The 19,769-nt window shown below is 39.3% G+C and overlaps 1 long non-coding RNA gene across 1 annotated transcript in view; it reads right to left on the reverse strand.

Moving 5' to 3' along the window:
• Nucleotides 1–19,769, reverse strand: part of LOC124742277 — a 199,516-nt gene that overhangs the window by 165,704 nt on the left and 14,043 nt on the right. Inside the window, exon 2 of the long non-coding RNA XR_007010250.1 lies at nucleotides 8,110–8,206. This is a non-coding gene — a long non-coding RNA (uncharacterized LOC124742277). The remainder of the gene's footprint in view (nucleotides 1–8,109; nucleotides 8,207–19,769) is intronic.

Here is a 19,769-nt window from a genome sequence, read left to right on the forward strand (position 1 = left end):
GTAGAAGAATCAGATTATTTAACACTCAGATAGTGAAAGTTCTAATGCAATCCACACTGTAACAAAAAGGGATGGCTGTGTGCATTTACTAACTGATGCCCATTGAGAAATGATGCAGTTTACTGTACAATGTGACCAACTGGAGGATGAAGGTATAGCAGGAAGAACACAGCCTTTCTGTGGAATGGAAGGTGTTAGCAGTTTAAAAGGATGGCCTTCGGGCTGTCAGTATCATCAGTGGCCTTTATGACAGCACTCACAGAAGTTCTAAGAGAAGAATTATTGATACACTTATCACCTACATAATGTTATTCTAATTAGTACTACCTTTAGGGAGAACATTTATTCATTCTATGTCGTGTAATGTAAGCGTTTAGTGGATGGGTAAATAAGAATTTGCCAAATCGCTTGTTTCCTTGGGCATGTAATTTCTTTGCATGGAATCAAACCTGATCCAATGAAAATGGAACCAGTGAGAAATTTTCCTGCACAAAAAGGATGTAATCAACTGAAAATCTCTCAGTTTGTGCAATTTCTATCACAGTATTTATCCTCGATTTTTTTATCTTTACAAGTACATCTCCACTGGAAATGGAATAAGGAATATCAAGAAGCATTTGAGTTAATTAAAAACCAATTGCATGAGGCACCGATACTTCACCATCCTGACTGAAGCAAAAATTTCTACACTGGAATCGATTCAATTTATTCCTACTGCTAGCTTAGTACATTTAATCCACCACGGAAAATGAATGAGTATAGCAGTCTCTCTAAATAGCCACATTACAAGTATTTAGAAACATTCTAGAGAAACACTCGAGCACTTTGCCTTCTTTTCAATTGTAAATGTACTAAATCACAGTAATAGAGGGGAACAATGAAAGAAGTGCGCAAACATGTCATAGCAGTACTCAGGCAGCAGTAGCTAACTGCGACAGATGCAGCAACAGATAAGTAACCACATTTGTCATTTACGAGTTCCTAACCAGGAGCGAATTTTATTATATCATCTGTCTACTTGAATAGTTCAATTTCTTGACTTTCTGCGTGTAAATTTAACATCTAATAGCCACAGTTCTCGTGTTTTCATTTGCGTCAGAAAGTAAACTGATTTTGTGACATATTACAAGTTCCAGATCAGGGTCAAATTATTTAGGTTTCTGAACATACGCGTATTACTAGACACAGTTTGTGTTTTTGGCAGGTTCTATAGTAGAATTGCACAGCATGTGCTGACAGTTTGTTTATCTGCATAGTTTAGTCTTCCATGGTCTTTTGTATGGACAGGGACTGTGATTGTTGTGTGTGAATGTGAGTCGAGTTGGTGACACTTCGCTCTCAGCTTCAGTTAGTGTTTTTGGCAGGTTCTATAGTAGAATTGCACAGCATGTGCTGACAGTTTGTTTATCTGCATAGTTTAGTCTTCCATGGTCTTTTGTATGGACAGGGACTGTGATTGTTGTATGCGGATGTGAGCCGAGTTGGTGACACTTCGCTCTCAGCTTCAGGCTGTGATGGATTCCGTTACAGAGCTTGAGGCTGCAGTGGATGGGCACCACTGTTATGGGCCGGCCGTGGGGACACAACGGACGTCCAGCACGTCAGAGTCTTCTGATCAGTCCTCACCAGTGGCCAACCCAGTTACTGCTCGCACTGAGGCTGACCCCTCACCTGTTGTCGAGTGGGAGGTTGCCCCGGGGCGAAGCACATGGTGAAAGACTTCCCAGGTGGCCACACATAATGCCTCTCCGGTTTGTCTGACAAACAGGTTCCAGGTTCTGTCTGTGGCTGACACTGTCACTGAGCCAGATGCTGTCACCTGTCCTGTTTCAGAGGAAACCATTCAGCCTCCAAGATCTGGGCAATCACAGAGGCTGAGATTATTGGTAGTTTGGAGCTCCAAGGTTAGGTGCATTATAGGGCCCCCTTAGGGACTTGGATGACAAGAATGGTAAGAAATCCAGTGTGCATTCCGTGTGCATACCGGGTGGAGTCACTCCAGATGTGGAAAGGGTACTCCCGGATGCCATGAAGAGCACGGCATGCAGCTAACTGCAGGTGGTTGCTCAAGTTGGTACCAATTACGCGTGTCACTTTCGATCAAAAGAGATTCTCTTTGGTTTCGAGCAGCTAACAGAAGTGGTAAAGGCTGCCATTCTTGCTTGCAAGATTAAAGCAGAGCTGACCATTTGCAGCATAGCCGTCAGGGGCAATTCCGGACCTCTGGTACAGAGCTGAGTGAAGGGTCAGAATCAGAGGCTCAGACGGCTAGGCTGCTGATTCCTCGACTTGCGCCAAAGGGTGGTTGGGTTTCGGGTTCCGCTGAATAGGTCAGGTGCCCACCACGTACAGGTGGCAGATACACAAGTAGCAGGGTCTGTGTGGTGTCGACTGGGCAGTTCTTTACGTTAGAGGGTCTCGGGAAAACACAAAAAGCACTTCAGTTACAAAGGGTGCAGGCTGAACACAGCAAAAATGTAGATACAGGAACCACTGGTATAACAGTTGTAAATTGTCGTAGCTGTGTTGGGAAAGTACCAGAGCTCCAAGCGCTAATAGAAAGCATTGATGCTTAAATTGTTATAGGTCCTGAAAGCTGGCTAAAGCTGGATATAAGCTCAGCCAAAATTTTTGTGAAGAACCTAATGGTGTTCCAAAAGGATAGGCTAAACATGGTTGGTGGAGGCGTGTTTATTGCTGTCTGAAGTAGTTTAACTTGTCACGAAATTGAAGTAGATACATCCTGTGAATTAGTATGGGCAGAAGTCATTGTTGGCAAGTGGAATAAAATAATAATTGTATCCTTTTACCGACCTCCCAATTCAGATGGCACAGTTTCTGAAAGGATCAAAGAAAACTTGAGTTTGATTTTAAACACATACCCGAATCATATGATAATAGTTGGTGGTGACTTTAATTTACCCTCGATATGTTGGTGAAAATACATGTTTAATTCTGGAGGTACGCATAAAATATCATCTGAAATTGTGCTAAACACATTCTCTGAAAATGATCTCGAGCAATTAGTTCATGAGCCCACGTGAATAGTAAACGGTTGTGAAAACACGCTTGACCTCTTAGCAAGAAATAATCCTGAGTTAATAACGAGCATAAAAACTGATTCAGGGATTAGTGAACACAGGACTGTTGTAGCAAGACTGAGTATTGTAATCCCCAAATCATCATTCTTGTGAAACACAACTAGCTCTCTATTCACATGAAGTGCTGAGTGCTATTGACAAGGGATTTGAGATTGATTCCATATTTCTGGATTTCCATAAGGCTTTTGACACTGTAGGTACTACACAAGCAGCTTGTAGTGAAATTGTGTGATTATGGAATATCATCTCAGTTATGTGACTGGATCTGTGATTTCTGTCAGAGAGGTCACAGTTCATTGTAATTGTAGGAAAGTCATAGAGTAAAACAGAAGTGATTTCTGGCATTCCCCAAGGTAGTGTTGTAGCCCCTTTGCTGTTCCTTATCTATTCAAACAATTTGGGAGACAATCTGAGCGGCCGTCTGCAGTTGTTTGCAGATGATGCTGTCATTTATCGACTAATAAAGTCATCAGAAGATCAAAACAAACTGCAAAACGATTTAGAAAAAGAGGATCAGAATGGTTGGAAAAGTGGCAGTTGGCTCTGAATAATGAAAAGTGTGAGGTTATCCACACGAGTGCTAGAAGGAACTCATTAAACTTCAGTTACACGATAAATCAGTGTAATCTAAAAGCTGTAAATTCAACTAAATACCTAGGTATTACAATTATGAACAATTTAAATTGGAAGGAACACATATTAGATTAGATTAGATTAGATTAATACTAGTTCCATGGATCATGAATACGATATTTCGTAATGATGTGGAACGAGTCGAATTTTTCAATACATGACATAATTAGGTTAATTTAACAACATACTTAAGTTAATATAACAACTTTATTTATTTTTGTGTTTTTTTATTTTTATTTTTTTATTTTTTTAATATTTTTTTTCTTAATTTATATCTAAAAATTCCTCTATGGAGTAGAAGGAGTTGTCATTCAGAAATTCTTTTAATTTCTTCTTAAATACTTGTTGGTTATCTGTCAGACTTTTGATACTATTTGGTAAGTGACCAAAGACTTTAGTGCCAGTATAATTCACCCCTTTCTGTGCCAAAGTTAGATTTAATCTTGAATAGTGAAGATCGTCCTTTCTCCTAGTATTGTAGCTATGCACACTGCTATTACTTTTGAATTGGGTTTGGTTGTTAATAACAAATTTCATAAGAGAGTATATATACTGAGAAGCTACTGTGAATATCCCTAGATCCTTAAATAAATGTCTGCAGGATGATCTTGGGTGGACTCCAGCTATTATTCTGATTACACGCTTCTGTGCAATAAATACTTTATTCCTCAGTGATGAATTACCCCAAAATATGATGCCATATGAAAGCAATGAGTGAAAATAGGCGTAGTAAGCTAATTTACTAAGATGTTTATCACCAAAATTTGCAATGACCCTTATTGCATAAGTAGCTGAACTCAAACGTTTCAGCAGATCATCAATGTGTTTCTTCCAATTTAATCTCTCATCAATGGACATACCTAAAAATTTGGAATATTCTACCTTAGCTATATGCTTCTGATTAAGGTCTATATTTATTAATGGCATCATACCATTCACTGTACGGAACTGTATGTACTGTGTCTTATCAAAATTCAGTGAGAGTCCGTTTACAAGGAACCACTTAGTAATTTTCTGAAAGACAGTATTGACAATTTCATCAGTTAATTCTTGTTTTTCAGGTGTGATTACTATACTTGTATCATCAGCAAAGAGAACTAACTTTGCCGCTTCATGAATATAGAATGGCAAGTCATTAACATATAATAAGAACAACAAAGGACCCAAGACTGACCCTTGTGGAAACCCATTCTTGATAGTTCCCCAGTTTGAGGAATGTGCTGATCTTTGCATGTTACGAGAACTACTTATTTCAACTTTGTGCACTCTTCCAATTAGGTACGAATTAAACCATTTGTGCACTGTCCCACTCATGCCACAATACTTGAGCTTGTCTAGCAGAATTTCATGATTTACACAATCAAAAGCCTTTGAGAGATCACAAAAAATCCCAATGGGAGGTGTTCGGTTATTCAGATCATTCAAAATTTGACTGGTGAAAGCATATATGGCATTTTCTGTTGAAAAACCTTTCTGGAAACCAAACTGACATTTTGTTAGTACTTCATTTTTACAGATATGTGAAGCTACTCTTGAATACATTACTTTCTCAAAAATTTTGGAGAAAGCTGTTAGAAGGGAGATTGGACGGTAATTGTTGACATCAGATCTATCCCCCTTTTTATGCAAAGGTATAACAATAGCATATTTCAGTCTATCAGGGAAAATGCCCTGTTCCAGAGAGCTATTACACAGGTGGCTGAGAATCTTACTTATCTGTTGAGAACAAGCTTTTAGTATTTTGCTGGAAATGCCATCAATTCCATGTGAGTTTTTGCTTTTAAGCAAGTTTATTATTTTCCTAATTTCAGAGGGAGAAGTGGGTGAGATTTCAATTGTATCAAATTGCATAGGTATGGCCTCTTCCATTAACAGCCTAGCATCTTCTAATGAACACCTGGATCCTACTATATCCACAACATTTAGAAAATGATTATTAAAAATATTTTCAACTTCTGACTTTTTGTTCGTAAAGTTTTCATTCAATTTGATAGTAATACTGTCTTCCTCTGCTCTTGGTTGACCTGTTTCTCTTTTAATAATATTCCAAATTGTTCTAATTTTATTATCAGAGTTGCTGATTTCAGACATGATACACATACTCCTGGATTTTTTAATAACTTTTCTTAATATAACACAGTAGTTTTTATAATTTTTGATAGTTTCTGGGTCACTACTCTTTCTTGCTGTCAGATACATTTCCCTTTTCCGGTTACAAGATATTTTTATACCCTTAGTAAGCCATGGTTTGTTACAAGGTTTCTTACGAGTATATTTAACTATTTTCTTGGGGAAGCAGTTTTCAAATGCATTTACAAAAATGTCATGAAATAAATTATATTTTAAATTGGCATCAGGTTCACGGTACACCTCATCCCAGTCTAACTGCTGTAGACTTTCCCTGAAATATGCAATTGTTAAATCGTTGACTGAACGTACTACTTTGGAGGACTGTTTAGTATTGCTGAATGGAGCTATGTCATATATTGTAACTAGCTGTGCACCATGATCAGAAAGACCATTCTCAACAGGCTGAGCATTTATCTGGTTAAACTTATCTTGGTCTATAAAGAAGTTATCTATCAGTGAGCTGCTATCCTTTACCACCCGAGTAGGAAAATCAATAACGGGTGTCAAATTGAAAGAACCGAGTAATACTTCAAGGTCATTTTTCCTATTACCCTCTTTCAGAGAATCTACATTGAAGTCCCCACAAATAAAAATTTGCTTCCCCCTGTCTGACAGATAGCACAACAGGGAGTCCAAATTTTTCAGAAATAGATGAAAATTTCCTGATGGGGACCTATATACAGTTACAATTACAAATGTGCCTTTATTTAATTTAAGCTCACAGGCACATGCTTCTATATGTTTCTCTACACAAAACTTTTTTGTTTCTATACTTTTTGCACAATGATAACTTTTGACATATATGGCAACTCCTCCTTTCTCCATATTTTCTCTCATTACATGTGCAGAGAGCTTATAACCACTTACATTTACCTTATCCATATCAGTAACAATGTGATGCTCAGACAGGCATAGTATATCTATTTCATTCTCAGCTTCTAAATCTTCTAAACAAACCAGAAGCTCATCTACTTTATTCTTTAAACTCCCAATATTTTGATGAAATATGCTTACATTATTTTTAATTATACTTTTATGAGAACCTTTCCTTATTCTAACATTTGCAGTACTCTCCTGTCTGAGTTTCTCATTGTGCTTAGGCCTAGTTCCTATACCAGTGGTCACATGGTGTTCAGAGAGGCAGATTATGTCAACTGGGTTGGGTGACTTTAATTCATCAATGGAATTACCTAGGACTGAGATACAACTTGGTGGAGATAAAATTTCTGGTGATTGGTGAAAATTTATAATTGATAGCTGTGATTGGTGATCCAATGTGCTAGAATTGTGCTGTTTAATTTCTTTCCTAAACTGAAGATTTGTTTCAATCCTGACCTCTCGTAGAACTTGACATCTTTCTGTCTTACCTATCCTAAAAAAGGTGCTGTTCCAACACCTGTAACACACAGTCTTTGGTTAGCCTTCCCTACATAATTTTCTGTGTTTTATTGGCAAGACACTTAGAAAATGTAACAGACCTACTAACAAGACTGCCGACACTATGCTTGTCCGCCCACTTTTAGAATACTGTTGCACAGTGTGGGATCCTCACCAGATAGCACTGACTGAGTACATCGAAAAACTTTAATACAAAACCTGCTGCTTTTCTTTATAGTGAAATATGGGAGAGAGTGTCACAGAAATAATATGAGATTTGGGATGGACATCATTAAAAGATAGGTGTTTTTCGTTGCGATAGAATCTTCTCACGAAATTCCAGTAACCAACTTCCTTCTCCGAATGTGAAAATATTTTGTTGACACCGACTTACGTAGGGAGGATTGATCACCAAGATAAAATAAGGGAAATCAGAGCTCGTACGGAAAGATATAGGAGAATGAAGAACCTTCCACAACTAGGAACTGCTTCTATCATTAGCCATAAATTAATGGATTGAGTTAATGATTTATGATCACCTAACAACCATGTATGCAAACAAGATCTACACTAATCAATGTTCATGTACCCAAAATTCTGACACATTAAGTAAGAAATGTGCATAGAGTGGACGTGCACGGATACATGCATCTGATGGAGAAAAATCTGTAGCCAATGGCTAGTGTAATAAAAATAGACAAGAGCCCCAATGAAGATGCACTAATATTAATAACTCAAGGCTTATTATGTTAAAAAAGTCACTTTACAATCAGACAGTATTGCGAAACTAACTTTAGGCACAGAAGTTGCTTACATAACAATGAATGACATCATCACTTATTAAACTAATGCTGTTCGAGTAACTGACCTTCAAGTTAACTCTTACACTGGGCTACTGGAGATTCAGCTGTATGTCCAGGAACCCGGTACCAGTTGCAAGTTGCCTAATTAATGCCTTCCAGGAACTACAAAAAATATTTTGGATAATTATTGATGGACTTGAACACAACAAGACATTTTTAACATAAGACTACACATCTTAGCGAATAGGTATTGGCAAGTAGTACAGTGGGAAACAGTGTGCTTGCCAAGGCAGTGTAACTGATCATGTGTGCAAATACCCACACTTTATTTATTGAGTATTTCAGGATGAGTGCACTTACAGACTTCTGATGAACTTCAAGCATGTAAGGAAGAAAAAGTTTAGCACATGATTGCACTTATGCTTTAAGTGGAACATTTAGCTCATTAACTTATTTGCAAACCAGTCAGAAGTTTAACTCTTGTGTACAACAGGGCATCAGAGTCTAAACAATTAGCAATTTACTGGTACCTGTACAATATCTGGACGGTAAGGTACTAAATTTTCACATATGAATGACAGGAACATGGAAATATCACTATAATTGGTGTACATACCAATGTCACAATGGTGTTGATATTGGGAATACAAAGAAATTATTGCAGTAACTTGTGAACAACAAAAAAGTTTGTTGTAATAGAATAAAGGTGACATGTATACTTTCTTATTAACAGCACATGCACTCTGAACATATTTATGAACAAACCATTGTACTATTACCTATTGTGTTTCAATCACATTCTTCATCACTGTAATACTGAATTTATAAGGGAAACATGGAAGTCGATAAGTGACAACTCCAAACTGGGGTAACATTTCCACAAAAATATCTAAACTGATAATCGTATGGACATCACAGAATAATGATGTATTTGTATTATTGCAGATTTATATCCATTAGGTAAGACTAAAGCAAAGCTTCCTAAGTGCAAGCATTTTTTTTTTCACTGCCAGGTAATGAACTACTTGCAAAACAAAGTTTCAAGAATTTACAAAACCCTTACAAAAACTTTCTTCACTACATTGGCAACAAAATAAGCTTTACTGCAAACAACAAGCTTCCAAGGAATCCAATTGACCAGTTGGCATCATGACAAGAAACGAACTCACACACAAAATTAATATAAAATTTCGATCTGTGTAGTAATATTTATAACACTTGTATCAAGTGGAATGATGTCCATAACAGATATAAAGGAAACTGACTACTGAGCATCAGTAAGTCTACACTCGACACATGCCATCCATCTGCTCACTAAAAATCCAGAGTGTTTCACAATTCCTATTACAGAGAGGTTCCAGAGCAAACTCTATCCACCAGGTTTCATTACTGAACCCATGTCTGGAAATGTACAAAGTCCCTTCTTCAACTCTTACACACCTGTAACAGGAATTCTGACATGCCCTGGGTACAGCAAGAAAACCCTGTAGCAATTTTACAACAGATTGCATAGTTTACATTAAGTGCATGTAACACCAATGAAAATATCCCAAGAGCATATGGTATTTATGACTACATAAATAAATGACCAAAATAGTGACTTTATCATTTCTTTTATCCATGTAATTCTGAAGTTATGGTAGTATCTGGGAAACTGTTTACTGAGGAGGTACTCTTTTGTGAGGAAGTACAGCAGTACCTCATATACTTTCAACAATGCTCAACTATAAAGTCCTGTCCTCATTTTCATTTCAGTCTTCTCCAAACACCTGGCACCTCCAAATTATTTTTGTGTGCATCAGGAATGTCCAGCCTTTTGCACAACTTCACAGAAATTTAATAATGCTCCTCCATAGCATGGTCATCACTGTTCTGATACAAGCATGGCTAAAGGTTTCTCCAGCCACATTGTGGAGATACGAAGTAGTATCACAACTACTTCCTCTTCCTCTTGTTCTTGTTCTTGTTCTTCAATACCCAAACAGGTCCTCCCCCATCAGAGAGAAGATTAAATAAGGAAAATGAAAGACACCCTCTGGCCTCGTAACCTAATACTATCGGGGTCGAAAAGATCAAGAGTTGGTCAAGAGAGACCGACAGAAAAGAAAACAGAATACGTCTGACACACATAAGTGGAAGCAATGTCAGACGTTTCTAAAAAGAAGATAGTGAGACACATATGACTGTTCTGTTTATGACAAGTGGTACCTGACCATATTTAAAACCAAAGTAATGTCAAATTTAATATGTGAGATTCACATGTTTATGCTGAGCTAACAAGTTGACACAATACCATGTATTCTAACATCACAAGTATATTCTTTGGACATAACACAATTAACAATGGGTAAATATACAAAAGTGAAACATTAAATGATTCAAAAATGTAACAGCACTTTATGCACTGATATATGCTGTTAGATATTCCTTCCAGGTACCTGGTACCTTGCCGATATTAAATTTTTTAAACTGTAATACTTGCAACATAGAAACATTAATGAAATGTAACATCTAACAAGCCTCTGTAGTCACTACAGAGAGATATAATATTAAATACTAAGTGTTAAAAGAAATTTCTTGACATCTATTACACTTGAAGTAGCTATTCAGATTGTTTGAGCTAATCATAATACACAAGTTAGTACATTCCATATTACTAATCTGGAACATTCGATTGTCTAAAATGCTGACATAATTATATGAGGGGTGTTCAGTAAGTAACGCAATAATTTTTCTGAAAGCAGGTTGGCTTTATTCAGGATCCCATTACACCATATTATTTCCTATGATCTTTGATACAAAACCCGAGTTTTCAGCACAATTTCTGTTCAATTTGATGGCCTTACGCCACCTTACTGGGAGGGCTTGTATGCCTCATGACACCATTCTACTAATTGATGACAGCACCATCTTGTTGCATCAACAACTGCCCCCATCATCCACACACTGCTTTCTGCAGAGTGCAGAATGGACAGTTCTTCCTTGTCTACCCAACAGTCTGGACATCGCACCATCTGGATTTTGTCTCTTTGTCCCAATGAAGTATGTGTGCTCCTCTCAGGTGTGCAGATTTGGTGAGGTCTTGCAATGTCACAGAGAAGAAGAGTTCATTTCCATTTTTGTGGTGACTACCATCATGAAGTTGAAGAAACAACTTCAGCATGTACGTGCAAAACACTACACCATGATGGAGGTAATCACACAGAATAACAACTTCAAAATTCCAGAAGACCACCACCAAGACTTCACTGGTTGAGGATGCAGCTTTGAACTTTTTCTTCAGAGCAGGTGATGTGGTGCCACTCTGTGGATTGCTGTCTTGTTTCTCAGTTCAGAGTGTTTCACCGTCTGACAATGTTTGACAAAAATTATCACTTTAACCCTTGTAATGTGCAGACAGTTTGGCACAGGTGGTCATTTGTTGGTCTTTACAGTCTCCAGTTTGGCGGGGCACACCTTTGAGTACCCTAACTGGTGGATGAGTGTGTCTGCACTAACAACAGAGACGTCCAGCTGAGCAGCAAGGTGTTCCATCCTTCGCGATTGCCAGATCACAATCAAAGTGTTCGCATGTTCCAACATTGCAGAATCACAACTGTGTGCAAATGGCATACTTCTTTTTTCCACAACCAGGTCTCTGTAGATATTCTGCAAGTGCCTATGAATATCCGTGATGGTCTGCTTTTGCACTGAAAACTCAACAGGTCCCTGCTTGCAATACACCTCTGTTATAGACGCCATTTTTAAGGCACAAATAGTGCTGCCACTTATTGCAACTTTGTGGAATATTCCTTCTTCAGCCCCTATAGCTTTATCATATCCGAAGATGTTAAATGCAGAATTTTTCGAAGTGACATTGGCCGAGAATAGAAATATGTTGCATTACTTATTGAATGCCCCTCCTACATTGTGTTACAAATGCAGACTGTCATTATGTAGAAAATCATCATATAGAAATATCAAAGTTGAGAGATACTACAATTTTGGGTAAACATATTGCTATTGTGGTAATGATATAAATGTGTGCAGGTAACAATTTAACCATGGCAAAATATCGTAATTCCCTGTACACACAGATTACCTAACACAAAGTGAATATAACTTGCCATAAATTCCTCTGTGTGTTTGTAAATTATTTATTCATAAAAAACATACTTTAGCATAAAATTTAAAAAGTAATGACAATCACATATTTACAATGTCATTAACAAATTCACATCTGCAGTTATTCCTTCTTGACCAGCAGTTATTGTAGCCACATTTGATTATATGCAGATCCACAGCCTCCATATATGATAATCATTTTGTAAAAGAAAATACTGTCCATGAACTGCTTCTTCAAGTTCTAATGCATGTAACAGTGTAACAGACAACTAATATTCAGATTATTAGGACAATGGCAGAATACATTTCAGCAAACACATGTATCCATTACTTATCTGTGAAGTACATTTAGAAGAGTAACCTATAACTGAAATTTTTAATAATACTTTGTAATCATTTAGTGTGTATATTATTGTTACATCTGCATAAGAGAATTTCTAGCATGAGTGATGAGCCACATTATTATAAAAATACGCTCAAATTATGATGCATAATAAATATCTTCCGTATAAATCATATTCAGTATGTTTAAAGACTCAAACTACAAGGTATAAAACAACTTCATACTTCTGACTACTTTAGAAATGCACAACTATGTTATGACATTAAGCATTTACGAGAGGTTTGAAATTATGTTTGAAGTTTTTTGGAAATCACATAGTGCTCTCATTATGAAACATGTGATATATGCAGTGGGTATAATTTGTGCAACTTGAGCTACACTGCTGCAAGACATATATGCACTGTTTCTGACTGTAATACTCATCCTACAGGGTTAAGCTTTTGTTATAAGTGCTAAGCCCCGTGGGATTAGCCGAGCGGTCTAAGGTGCTGCAGTCATGCACTGTGCGGCTGGTCCCGGCGGAGGTTCGAGTCCTCCCTCGGGCATGGGTGTGTGTTTGTCCTTAGGATAATTTAGGTTAAGTAGTGTGTAAGCTTAGGGACTGATGACTTAGCAGTTAAGTCCTACAAGATTTCAAACACATTTGAACATTTTACATGTACTAAATCATGGCAGGAATTTAAATTCACCCCACATCTGTACGAAATATTGAAAATTAAAGAAAGCACTTATATAGGCTACATGCAACAGGCACTGTTTGTCATGAACCCGATTAGTCACTTAGTAATACACCCAGAACAGTGTTTGGGTAAAGTAACACCTTCTGTCCTTCTGAGTCCTTCAGTGTCTCTGGTTTATGCTAAGATCGCCCTGCAGTAGTCAATGGTGCCCAGTGGAAATATACCATGTTTACAGATGACACCATCATTGTAACAGAATATCTGTCTAACACAATCTCCAATGACATTTCACCAAAATTCTGTAGCAGGTTTGTTAACTCCCTTCCTGCCAAGCTAAACACAATAAATTTTATGTAATTTACATAAAGTCATGAAAAGCCAGACAAACACTCAGTGACACTGAATAACCAGCACATAATCAGTTTGATTAAGGAAGAGTTCCCCCAGGACATATTTCTATCACCTATCATCTCCCTACTGAGCAGTGAAAATAATCATATATAGAATGAGTCCATCAACCTCCCATTGCAAGTAATTTAGCCAGCTGAGATAACTGACTACTGCTTCTCAACACTGATTTTCTCTAATGTATCGTGTTCCTGGAGACTGGATCCTTGGTGACAGAACTCAAAAATTCACAGGTGTGGCACTAGAAAAAAGAATTACATACACTGTCTCTGCTGCAGAGAGATGCTATGTATGCTGCTGTAAACATTTTTGATCTCCTTGACACTGAGCTCAAACTCTTATGGAATAGTAAATCTCTTTTAAAAACTAAATGTCCTGACTTTACTTTGAATCAATATGTTGTACAATATGTTTATAAACAAGTTATCCAACGTAAAATATATTTTTATTAACCTTTTTTCAGTTACTTGTTACTATTTCAGGGGTCAATGCAGCTTCACAAGCACACATGTCAACCTCAAAGGACCCTACATGTGATCCCTGAGTGGCACTAAAAAAGAAACACAAGTGGCTAATCTCCCAACTACATGAGAAGTACATACCAGTCAGGGAACGAATGACTCATCATCACATCAAGAGCTCTTTACCAGGGCCAAAGATCTACAGAAGTGGGACCAAGTAATAAAACACGTCAACTGAACATTGAAGCATTAGTTGCACCAAAGGCCAAATTCTAGGAAAGATACTGTTTAACCACGTTATCAACATGGTTGTCCAAAAATGATCTCCGTTATTTGTATGACTTCAGCTACGTGCAAGGGTAAAGTGGCTAGGAAGTGGTGTCGTCGTTACAAAGTACCTAATGAAGGGAAAAGTACCTATACATCTTCAAATCTAATATCCCTTACAGCATCAATGTGCAAGAGCACGTGGCAAAGGTCAGTAGAGGTTGTGGGTGAGTGTTAGTGTGAACTGGAGAGGATGAAATCCACCGGCAATTCACTCACTGCGATGAAGCATCAAATGGAATAAATAAAGAGTTTCTACTGCATGAGATTAATGCAGCATTAACTGAAGTACAGACTAACATTGATAATGCACCTCAAATAATTGTAGATAATGGAACTTTCATGACAATCAAAAGAGGGCACTGGATGTATGCCTTGGTTGGGTTCAAACAGTTCAAACATCTATTTCAGAGACATTAAACCAAATAGGGCAAAATATACACATGTGTTAGACACATGAAATGTTAAGCACATATATGTGTCATTTGTGTAATCAAAAATTACTCTAAAGGTGAAGAATTTTAAACCATTTTCTTAAAGTTTGGTTTTGTGCAAAACAACGGGATTAAAAATCAAAAATTCCAACATATGCCAGAGACAGAGTGCAAAAACAACGGCCAGAATTTCCACAGGCACAAGGCATAACATGAGAAGTTGTGATTCAGTAAACTAATTGAAGTTTTGGAAACGGGCTGCTCCGAAACTGAAGTTGTTGGAAATGGGTCACAAGTCACAACGAACACTACCAAGTGCAAACCTGTCACTGAAGTGAAAGAAGATTTATAGAGGGAGGTAAAAATAGATTGATAAATACATTTTAATGCCTTTCATGGAAGTCCAAGTATGCTGGATTATGGTCGCAACATCTATTTTGGTGAGGAGGACGGGAGCTTTTACAGAAATCTACCTCCATGCATTTTCAGTATTTCCTGTTAACAATTTGCGTATTGCCACTGCTTTAAAAAAATTGAAGTGAACACATTAAGGATAAAGGGTACTTAAAAAATTTCGATTTTTCCACAATATATACAATATATATATAGGGTTTAAAATGAAAAATTACCAATATATAGCAAATTTCAAAGTTACAATAATGTATGAAGTCATGCCTACTTTATTTCTGTTGCAGAAACCAGTATTATTTCGAAAAGAACTGATAACTTTCTGTTTCCAGTGATGATACATTGTATATGTTGTAACAGTGCAGGTTTCTAGTGTCCATAAATGATTATCTTTGCTAGTATTTACTTTTGTTTTGCTGAAGCAATTTGTTCATGTGTTACTGAATGTTTGTTGCCCAAGTACTACATATATTTGTGGAAGTATATATCATTTAGTGTGCAATAAATGCAAACTATGCCATGCATCAAAAAATTCAATAAAAGGAAATTCCATGGTAACCAGTTCACAAGCAAAGGAAGCCACACTATTGAAAGTAATGTACGTATCATCTCCCGCCAATCCTACTGCTGATTCAAATTTTTGTGTTAACAGTGACACTGTTTGTAGTGGATTTGTTGTTGTTGATGTGGGCACCTTATCTGCTTTGATAAAGGAAGTGGTGAAATGTAAGCAATGTGATGGTATAGGCTGTCTGGAAATAACTGAACAACAAACTAGCAGGAAGGGTTTAGCATCAAAAGTAGTTTTTCTGTGTAGATCCTGCAATAAATCTCGAAAATGACTTCAAACATTGTGTGTAATTCAATGTGATTTTGAAGTTGGTGTATGCATGTGTGCAATACGAAAAGGGAAAAAGGCTATCAAGTGTTTTGTAGTTTGATGGACCTTCCCCCTCCTCGCACTAGGAACAACAAGTACATAAAACACTTTTAGGTGCCTTGACTGTTGTGTCAAAAGCATCTATGAAATGTGCAGTGGAAGAAACTGTAAATATTATTGGAACCAGGGACATTGTTGTTGCATTTGACGGAACATGAAAACATAGAGGACAAGTGGTACTTCTCTAGAGAATGGAAAAGTTGTTGATGTTGAGTGCTTATCTAAGTACTGCCATACCTGCCATGGTAACACTGGAGGACATATTGAACATCAGTGTTCTAAGAATTATGATGGTTACACAGGAGGTATGGAGGAGTGTGGTGGAGCTCTTAAAATATTTCTGAGGTCGATTCCCATTTATAATGTTATATAGATGAAGTACCTAGGCAATGGGGACTCTAAAGCTTTCAATAAAATTAATGAGTTCAATGTTTATGGTGATACCTTGGTAAAGAAACTTGAGTGTTGTAGACATGTACAAAAGAGGATGGGTGCTAGATTGAGGAAGCTACAAAGAGAAATGACAGGAAAGTTGTTATCAGATGGATGATCTCTGTCTGGCTGAGGCAGATCAACAGAAACTGGAATAGACCTACTTCAGAGTTACTATGGACGGGCTATTATATGAACTGCACCTCTTCTTTTTTTTTTGTCGTTTTAGGGCACACAACTACAATGGTCATTAGCGCCCATACTAAGTTAGGAATGCACCGCGAGGCACAAGGTTAAAACAGCAACTAAAAGGGACAACACTATATAGGACGTAGTAACAGCCATAGGATTAAAAGAAACAGCATAATCAAATGTCCTTGGACAGGTTTGTCAAGTTGATAAAACAAAGAATGCGAGCAGCTGCTCCTGGGTCATCTGCTAAAATGGCATCCAGAGTACATGGCAGGCCAAGATCAAGACGCAGAGTATTAAAATCGGGACAGGACGTTAAAATGTGGTGGACCGTCATCAACTGCCCACATGGGCAGAACGGTGCCGGCGCAGCCGTCAGCAGATGGCGATGGCTGAATCAGCAGTGTCCAATTCGTAACTGAGCCAAAACGACCTCCTCCCAGCGAGAAGGGTGGGAGGAGGACGTCCAAGCTGCGGGAAGAGGTTTCAAGGCCCGAAGCTTGTTGTCCGTAAGTGCAGCCCAATCGGCATGCCACAGCGATAAAATGCGCCGACAAATGACCCTGCTGCAATCTGATGAAGGGACACAACAAGAAGCTGTCCGAGGCTGGAGGACTGCAGCCTTGGCCGCGGCATCTGCAGCTTCCTTCCCAGGGATACCGACATGGCCAGGAACCCACATAAAGCTAACCGGAGAACCGTCGTCCACCAGCTGCTGAAGAGAGCATTGGATCCGGTACACGAAAGGGTGAACCGGATACGGATCACTGAGGCTCTGGATGGCCCTCAGGGAATTGGAGCAGATGACATAAGCAGAATGTCGGTGGCAGCAGATGTAAAGAACAGCTTGGTAGAGGGCAATGAGTTCAGCTGTGAAGACCAAACAATGGCCATGGAGCTGGTATTTGAAACTTAGTGCCCCGACAATAAAAGAACACCCGACTCCGTCATTGGTCTTAGAGCCATCTGTGTAAATGAAGGTCATATTAATGAACTTCGAATGAAGTTCGAGAAAACGGGAGTGGTGTACCGAACCGGGGTTAGCCTCCTTTGGGAGCGAGCTGAGGTCAAGGTGAACGTGAACCCGAGCCTGGAGCCATGGTGGCGTGTGGCTGTCGCCGACTCTAAAGGTTGCAGGGAGTGAAAAATCAAGGTGTTGAAGGAGGTGACGAAAGCGGACTCCAGGGGGTAGCAGGGCAGAGACATACAACCCATATTGATGGTCGAGAGAGTCGTCAAAAAGGTACGATAAGACGGGTGGTCGGGCATTGACAGTAGCCGACAGGCATACGACAAAGCAGTGTATCACGCTGGTAGGTGAGTGGCAATTCACTGGCTTCAGCATGAAGACTCTCAACGGGAGTAGTATAAAATGCTCCGATCGCAAGACGTAAACCCCGATGTTGTATGGAGTTGAGGCGGCGTAAGATGGACGGCCGTGCCGAGATGTATACGAAGCCCCCATAATCCAGTTTGGAGCAGACGATCGACCGATATAGACGAAGTAGGATGGTTCAATCCGCTCCCCACGGCATACCACTAGGAACACGGAGGACATTTAGAGAACGGGTACAACGGGCAGCCAAATATGACACATGTGGAGACCAGCTAAGTTTCCTGTCAAATGTAAGACCTAAAAATTTTGTTGTCTCCACGAATGGGAGAGCAACGGGACCGAGTCATAGGGAGGGTGGGGGAAACTCTTTGTAGCGCCAGTAGTTAATACAGACAGTCTTTTCGGCAGAAAAACGGAAGCCACTGGCGACACTCCAGGAGTAAAGACGGTCAAGAGAACGCTGAAGACAGCGCTCCAGGAAACATGTACGCTGCGTGCTGCAATAGATGGTAAAATCATCCACGAAAAGGGAGCCTGATACATCAGCTGGGAGGCAATCCATTATTGGATTGATCGCTATGGCGAAGAGAGTGACGCTCAAAACTGAGCCCTGTGGCACCCTATTCTCCTGGCAAAAGGTGTCTGACAGGACAGAACCCACACGTACCCTGAACTGTCAATCCATTAAAAAGGAACGAATAAAAAGAGGGAGGCAACCGCGAAGGCCCCATGTATGCATGGTGCGGAGAATGTCCGCCCTCCAACAGGTGTCGTAAGCCTTCTCCAAATCAAAGAACACAGCCGTGGTCGGGCGCTTCCGCAAGAAGTTATTCCTAATGAAGGTCGACAAGGTAACCAGATGGTCAACAGCATAGCAGCGCCTAAAAAATCCACATTGTACATTGGTAAGTAGGCATCGAGATTCGAGGAGCCAAACCAAACAAGAGTTAACTATTCGCTCCATCACCTTACAGACACAGCTGGTAAGCGAAATGGGTCGATAACTAGAAGGCAACTGCTTGTCCTTCCCCGGCTTAGGAATCGGTACAACAATAGACTCGCCCCAGCATGCGGGAACATGTCCCTCAATCCAGATGCGATTATAAGTACGAAGAAGGAAACCTTTACCCGCAGGAGAAAGGTTCTTCAGCATCTGCATATGAATAGAATCTGGCCCTGGAGCGGAGGACCATGACCGGGCAAGAGCATTTTCGAGTTCCCGCATGGTGAATGGGGCATTATAACTTTCACGATTCGAGGAGCAGAAGTTAAGTGGCCTAGCCTCCTCTGCCTGTTTTAGGGGGAGGAAGGCAGGGTGGTAATGAGTGGAGCTCAAAACCTCTGTGAAAAAGCGGCCGAAGGCATTGGAGACATCCTCAGGGGCCACAAGGACATCATTCGCGACCGTCAAGCCAGAAACTGGTGAGTGGACCTTAGTGCCAGATAGCCGGCACAGGCTATCCCAGACAACAGAAGAAGGAGTAAAACTGTTGAAGGTGCTTGTAAAAGCAGCCCAGCTGGCTTTCTTGCTTTCTTTAATAATACTACGACACTGTGCATGTAATCGTTTATAATTGATACAATTCGCCACTGTAGGGTGGCGTTTAAAGGTGCGTAAAGCACATCGACGAGCACGTAAAGCATCTCTACATGCTGCGGT

The sequence above is a fragment of the Schistocerca piceifrons genome, unplaced genomic scaffold, assembly GCF_021461385.2.
Source record: "Schistocerca piceifrons isolate TAMUIC-IGC-003096 unplaced genomic scaffold, iqSchPice1.1 HiC_scaffold_2290, whole genome shotgun sequence".
NCBI classification, from domain to species: Eukaryota; Metazoa; Arthropoda; class Insecta; order Orthoptera; family Acrididae; genus Schistocerca; species Schistocerca piceifrons.